We start from the raw sequence: 8102 nt of genomic DNA on the forward strand, positions 1-8102 counted from the left end.
TCAGATCCTTCCTGCAAAGTGCACTGAATTGCTAAAAGTTGACTTGAGTCTTGTCCTGTTCCTCGGTTCTTTGGCCCTTTGGATTTGGAGATCCTGATGGTTTGGGGTGTGATGCAGTGAAGGAGGGAGTCATCCTGGCGTCAGCTTCTGCTGTTGGGTATCAGCCACCGAGCGTCATACGTGTCTTGTTGATTTCCAATGGTGATCTTTAAATTCTAAATGAGATTTTGTCTGTGTGCAGACGTGGGCACCGTGAATACACATTCAGTGCCTTTTCCCTCTTAGAGCATCAGGTGGCGGCTGCCCAAGCTGAGACTTGGTGTCATCAGGTCCCAGGTGGGTGTCTCTCGGCGGAGTTCTCCAGGTGTCGTCTGCTGAGCCCCTGCACCCCTGAGGAGCTGGTTGAAAGGTAGACTCTTGGGCCCAGCTGTAGACCCCCGGAGTCCAAATCTGTCTGCTGGATCTTAGATCCTTCCTTTTAATAAGCTCCTCTCCTCTGCTCCCCCCACCCCCCCCCACCCCCCAGTTTTCAGTCTCTGCAGACGACACGGGGAGCTTTCAGGGGCTTTGTGCTTTCTGAGTCCTCCCTCTGAGGACCAGGAGGCCGTCCAGCAGTGGAAGAGCACCTCTGGTGCCTGCGGCCTGTTGGACACACCCTCTCACTGTCTGTCTGTTTTGCAGCATCAGCCTGGTAACTGCAGGCGTTGTGAATGCAGGCCTCTAATCATACTCTGATGCCTGAACTTGAGGAGGAAAATACGTGTGTATCTTTGTTCCATGGGAAGAACTTGAGGAACTGTAGCCATTTCATTGCCTTAATTTTAAGAAGAAAATAAACAAAAGCGCAGATTTGTTTCAGTAGGAAATCAAGTCAGTGCTTCAGCATTGGTTTAGGGTGTTAGCTGCTGTGGCCCCGCGCCCTGTGGTCGTGTATTTGTGTGGTTTCACGAGTGAGGTGAAGGCTCATTCGTACCTAGCTGACCTCTGAGTGTTTCTGTCCCACCACACAGCCCGTGGGTCTGCTCTGAATGGCTTGCTGAAGCAGTAACTGTTCTGAAGGAGCTGGATTCCTGACTCCTGCAGACTGTGGCACGTGGGGCGCTGGGGCGGCAGCTCTGCTGGAGGGGCTGTCGTCCTCGTTCCACAGGAGCCACGTCGGTTTGAGAGCAAAACATTCACTTCAGATCCTCCAGTTTGACTTTTCTAATCAGGAGTTTCGTGCTGCTGCCACGCTCCCCTTACCTTAGTTCTGTGTGCCAGTGGACGCGCAAGCAAGCGCACGAGCAGCAGGCGTATGACACTCGGCCACCGCCGCGTCCGCGTCGCACAGCACAGGGACGGGGCCCGGCGCAGGCGGTCCGGGAGCGGGGCGTTCTCCTTCCGCTGGGTTCTCGACAGTCTGCGGGGCTGGCCTTCGAACGTAGTGTTCACACCCAGGTTGCGTATGGTCTGTGCGCCTTCGCATGTGACGCTGTGCACGTCTGTATAACTCTGCTCTTAACAGTTGTAGTTAACCAAACCGGAGCATCTAAATTACATCCAACCTGTGCGTGCGCTGTTAGACGCAGGTTGATGCAAAGCGGGGAGCTTTTTGAGGAACATTTCTCTTGATTAGATCACAGTTGAGTAACAACTGAGGTGGAGCAGAAGTGTCTTCTAAGAGACATCTAGGAAAGAACTGGTACCGCTCGTCATGAACTGCACGTGCTGTTAGATTCCGCAGCATCCCTTGGACAGCACACTGTTAGATTTCTCCTTTCCCCTAAAGAACCTGAAGTCAGGTGCAGCGGTCGGCACTTCGCCTTGGGCTCGGTGTTTACGTTTCCTAGCTCCCACAAGCTCAGCAGTTGTGAGCTGTGTGTATCTGTGTGCATGCAAAGCGTGTCCCTTTGCCTAAGGGCCCTGGACACACAGCTGACTGGGTAGGTCCACTGACTGCTACAAAATCGTAATCAAGTTGTTATTAAAAATAAGGAAGAGTTGGAAAGGAATGCCTTGGTAAATAAAAGGACATCTGTGTTTAATAGCTTATCTAGACGGAAATGTGTTTGCTAAATTTGCCCAGGTGCTGCTGCAACACGGTAGTCTCATTAGACCGCTTTAAATTAAGACAATATTTACTTCAGATTGGACTAAATAATATTCAAGATCACATCAGAGTGTTGATTTGTGGCCAACTGGAAGGAAACACCACCATTTCATGGAATGGGGATGCCACCTGCAGCAGCCAGACTCTTCCCAGATAGTTGCTTGTGTTTTTTGCTGATTGGATGCTTGTTTCGTCTGGGTCTTTTGTTTTATTTCATCCAGTTTTGTCTTTAGCTGTGGTTACTGGCTTTTCAGTTTGGTGGGGTTTTTTTTGGTTTTTTTGTTTGTTTGTTCTGCTTTTTTTAAAAATGCTCTTGGCCCAGTGGGTGTCTAGAACACTGGCTTAATTCTAGTAAACTAATCTTTACTGTTAGAACTGACTGTTAAGTAGTCAAAAGAGTTTTAAAAACAGAAGCATTATTTGTGTCCCCTTTTATGTATGTTAAAGGAACACTGTCAAGTATCTGATGTTTCAGTTATGCTGTGTTGTATAAAATTGCTGTTGTTCACGCAGTACCTTTGACCTCCATTTCCAGTTCACTCTGCTTGAGTTTACACTCCTTGGCCCACGTGTTTGTGAAGGCACGGTCTCTGCAGTCTTCGTGCCTTTGCGGTCTGTGTCCATGTGGCAGCACCGTGCCTGACTCCCTCAGCTGTTGGCGGGGTTGGTTTGCATTTGTGGTCCTCGTAGGTAGAGACCTGAGACAGTATTTGACAGCACCCTTTCAACACAGTTGTTCGGGTCTTTCTGCCTCGCTGTGTCTTCACCTGTTGGGAGCCAGTGGCATGGCGCCATCGCTGCACTGAGTTTCCACCTGGTATAAAGTACGACATTTTACATGAAAAAACTCTGCGACTTTTTCAAGCTAATTTTAGGAATGTAGTCTCATTTGGTTGTAACCCATGTATCTAATTATCTTATATTACTCTGTTCAGAGGAGATGGTTACTACTTTTTTCCCCCACAGTCTGTATTTCAAAACCAAGCATCCGTATAATTTCCCCCAGTCAGCATTATTTAACTCCCCTGTTTTTGACTGATCTTTCTCTTTTACCAAAAATGTTAAGTCTTTGTATTTCTAATATCACCAAATTTCCCATTTCTGTTAATACTTGTACGAAGGGAGCTGGTTGTCAGTTGCAAGGATTTCAAGTTTGAGTATCTTAATTCACAGTGTCAGTTGAACCTGTAAAATACTATTTTTGTCTCTTACGGTTTTCCCGGGTTCTGTCTGCCGCCTCTGTCGTCAGAGGCGTTGTCCTCAGACCTGAGGGAGTGAGCTGTCTCTGCCGGGCGGTTATCATTGTTAACTGCTGAATGAAATAGTAACTGCTGAGGCAGAAGGAGCCTCAGTACTTCTGAGGGGTTTTATAAAACCGGAGAATGAGGAGCTGGTTTGAATAGGTATTCTTTATAAGTTGCTGTAAATTTCTCCTCAGAATAACTCAGCTGATTTGAGGCTATAATAATGCTTTAAATTATTTTAAAATGTAAGTGGATATTTTCTGCCTTGGTAACTATGTTTTAAAAACACTGCATCTAAGACTTCTATAAAAATTTAAAATTTAAATTACATTAAAAATTTTAAAGATTTTCTAAAATTTAAAAATGTCCAACTTAGGTTTACTGCTGAGCTAAAATTGATTTGAAGTGCCGTGGTTCAAGGTGAACTTTAAACATTCTAACTTAGATGTGAAAATGTGAAATATTCCTGATTGATTGTATGGGAACTCATGACATACTTAGCCAAAGAATATATTTGGTTCAGGTAAAGGTAAAAGCTTAGTAATGGGCATCCATTCTGTTCTGAAGAGGGCGGGTGAGGTGACTCTCCTGGGCCTCACCCCCTGGAGAGTCAGTGTTTGTAAAGGTGGCCTTGGGGGTGGTGGGGTGAGGGGCTTGTGCAGGGGCCTCTGGAGCCTCACACCCAAACCCCCAGACCGACTTTGTCCACCTCGCCCACTGTGCTTTGCTCCTGGCCTGGTCCCAGCTGCCCCAGCAGGGGGAGGTTTTGTTTTGGGGTTTCTATCCCGCCTGTTCTCTCGGCGGCTTCGGAGCTGTTAGGAGCCGTCAGATCCGTACTAGTAGCTTTCCTGGCCCGAGATGAAATACTGCGTCTGCACGAGGTACCTAGTGGGGATCTGGCCTCACGTGTGCTGCTGAGCCCAGGCTTCCTGGTGTGGCGGCTTTTACCACATAAAATTATGACAGGTTGCAAACACTGGTATTGTGATACTGTCTTCTGTACAAAGGGGAAAGTGAGCTTGTGGTTTAATGGTCACAAAATGTTGGCACAGCTACCATTCAGCACGTGTAAAATTTTTTAAATTTATAAATATTAAAATTTTAAACTTATACTAAGACTTTTCAGTTTTTTTTAAGAGACCCAGGGACAAATATACTGTTTAAATATTTACCTCTATTAACATTATTAATAAAGGTATAAAGTTGCATTTAGTTTTTCAAAAGATGCTACAATACAGTATTGGGAGATAAATCACAGCGATGTATTGAGCCAGTTACAAGCTGAATATCAAATTGATAAAATTTTATTTGTGTTTTTTAACCTATAAATAGGAGTTAAAATGTGTCTTTTCACTAAATACTTTTATTACATTTTTGTTTTGACCATGTGTGATTTGTTCATAGGTATTTAGACTGTTTCATGAGACTTCTTGAAGTGGTGACAGTTCATTTACCAGCCTAGGATAATTGACACTGGGGACATTACACAACCGTAAAGTAATTTGAAATTAAAAACACTGAGGACATACCTGTTAAAACAGTTAAGACAAGGATTTGTGTTACCTTCTGGGAGAACCCCCGACCCTAACAGAATACCCAGGATTCAGAAGAGCACAGTTTATGTACTGTAATATTGAGCATATTTATTTTTATCTCAGCTCATGGTCTTAGAAACAATTTCAGAGTTACTAGTTAAATCATTGGATTTGGGGCATATTTGTAGTGTGTATTTTTAGCAGTTTTGGTCGTTCTTTTTGGTCTTTCAGGGCAAGTGGAAAAGTACCATTCTGCTGTGTGTCAGACAGACTTTCCTTTTTACCTAATCCTAAACCTTGTAAACATACACAGTGAAAAGTTAATTTTTTAAAGAAAGAAAATCCATTTTGAAAATATATTTATTTTAAACTTGATTTTACTTTGAATGTTCATTGATTTGTAACGGTATTTCTTAGGTTATATTGAGACTTGGTTCCACTCCAAGGGTGGTTAAAGAACAACGAGGCGGTCTAGGAACTGAGTCGAGCGCATTCATTACTAGTGGGGCTTAGGCCCAGGCTAATCGTCTGTCCTTGGAGAGAGCCGCAGATGATTTTAAAGGTCCCAGATAGCGAAATCTGATCGTTTCTTAAAAAACATCTTTAAAATAGTGGTGCTCTTTGAAGGTATAGTCTGGTTATACTGAGTCACTTATGAATGATGACTTTGGTGCAGTGATTAGAATACGAAACATTTCTTAGACAGTAGTTTCCCAGATTAGGTCTTGTGCATTCTTTGTAATCTCAAATAGCCGTTCTTTTAAAACTAAGTGGAAGCGAAGGACATGTTTGGTGAAATTAATGAGAAATTCCTGCTTGGAGATTGCATGCAGTTCTAATGGCAGCATACATACCAGTTCTAGCACGTAAATCAGCATCCTCCTGAACTCTCATTCTGAAACTGTTTTTAATGTCTAGCATGAGAATGAACTGAGGTAGGTCACTGATGCTTCCAGAGCTGATAAATGAAAAACACTGAAGCAAAGAGAGTTTAAGCAGGGATGTGCTAAATGTTTTTGTTTCCATAGTAGTCAGCAGTTTTGTTTTTAAGATTTGGTAGTGTTCATTTACTACTTTGCCAGGTTAATCTTCAGGTGCTCCTTTTACTAAGTCCAGGGTCTTAAGGCCTTCTGACTTGTACACCTGCTCATAACTGGACTGCTCTGCACAGTCCTTTCTGAGGGCTGACCTGGTAAAGCCGTTTGAACTGGCAGAGTACGGGGTGGAGGCAGAGAGGCCTGGGTTCAGTTCCTGGCTAAGCTACTTAGGGTTCACGTTGATTTCCACGGGTCTGCCATCCGAATCATAGGACCATAAATGTTAATTCCCAGAGAAAGCATTTACAGCATGGTGGTGGATACAATATACTAGTAGATGCTCAATAAACCCCATTCTATTTAAAGGTTATTTGTAAGAGCACATTTTGTTCCATTAGATAAATGTGTCCTCACACGGAGACTAATACCTGATAAGTCACTCACTATTTTTAAATCCTGTGGCATCAGTACAGTGCGATCTCACAGCCCTAGCCACAGCACTGCGGTGCTGCTGTGACAGAGGTCACCATGTTATTTACTGTATCTTTTCTCAGTGAGAACATTGATTAAAGTCAGTGGTTTCAGTTTCAGCTGAATATGCTCATATTATTACTACAACAACAAAAAATCCTAATTAACAGTGATTCCCAAAATGACACTAATTCTTTACAACTTAGCTTTCAGGAAGTAATTAAAGAAATAAAACTAGTTTCTTTACTGTGAGAAGTCGCATGTTTTAGCACACTGGTGGATGTCGTGAGGCTCTAGAGGATGATCCCAATCCGCCTTTCCTCCGCTCATTTAATGGTCTCTTCCCAGAGCGTCTTACAGGACTACACTTCTCGGAACAGCCTTTGCAACATACTGAAGTTAATTTGAGTAATTTGATCACAAAGCACTCAGAGAATGGAAGAAAAACCTGAATCTGTTTTCTTGCAGTTGTAAGTAATTACTGGTTATTTTTAAAAAAGGAAAACCGAGTCTAGCTCCAGTTTTATCTTCAGAGATCTTTCCAGAGTAATCGCCATTTCTTTTATGCACTATTTCTGAAGAGTAAAAAGATGAACGGAAATCACTTCTGAATACGCAAAAGGGAATAGTTCCTAAATTGATGTTGATTTGAAAGTATCTTTCAAGTCTGGTTCACTTGACAAGTAATTTCCCCTTCAATGATAATAAAATTGTCTCTTAATATTTTAAATTTTTTATGATTAGCTAAAACTATTAAATTACAATGCAGATGTTTCACCAGGGGAATTTTAATTTTCATTACTGTGTCTGAGCAATCAGCACTGTTGGTGGAGGTGTAACTATTTGAACTTCCCGACAATTATGGTTCCTTTAATTATAAAAATAACATAGTAATACACATTACATGCTGGAAACTGTTGTGTCTCACATGCTATGAAAGCCATTGAAACTTTAAAGGCTTAAAAAGATCTGTTTCAAACCAAAAATAATTAGCTTTAACAAACCTTTCTGTTAAGTAAGCCAAGGCAGTTTCCTATGTATGGAACACTACCTCTGTAAAAAATATACTGCCATAAAAGTTGGTTACTAATTGTTTCTTGAGCCTGTTGATTTCTTTTGGCTTGTTTTATATATTCTCTCTCCTGTGCCTTTGCGAAGTTGCACCTGGTTTGGAATATATGGCTTAGTGGACTTGTCATCAGTTCAAAGCAATCAAAGAGAAAATAAATCGTGGGTTGCTGCTATAAGCCTGGAAACAGTATTTAAAATAGAAATTACGGTACTTTCAAAAGTACCGTTAAGAAAAGTTTGTAAACATTAAAAAGAAATTGTATCCTCACCTTATACCAGAAAGGATTTAAAGCTACTTAGCGGAATTTAAGTTTACCAAGATTATTAAATTGGTAAAGAAATGAAGGAAAGGAATGTCAGAACATAATACAGATTGACAGCCTTGAGGAATGGAAAATATGCCACTCGCGATCTGTAACTGCCGAGGTGGAGGGGAACCTTGCTCAGTGAGTGCCTGTGACGTGCCGGGTCCTGTGCTAGGTGTTTCGAGCCCACCGATGAGTGCCCTGGACGCTGCAGGCTCTGAAGGACTAAGAGCTGACCAAACAGCATCCTACAGTTGGAGTCATTTTCGTAGGGAGTGTTGTTGCTTCGTAATTAGATTATTTGCCGCATCAGGAGCTCGTCTTGTTCCAGCAGGGAGACAGCTGTCTGC

The sequence above is a fragment of the Camelus dromedarius genome, chromosome 13 (assembly GCF_036321535.1).
Source record: "Camelus dromedarius isolate mCamDro1 chromosome 13, mCamDro1.pat, whole genome shotgun sequence".
NCBI lineage: Eukaryota > Metazoa > Chordata > Mammalia > Artiodactyla > Camelidae > Camelus > Camelus dromedarius.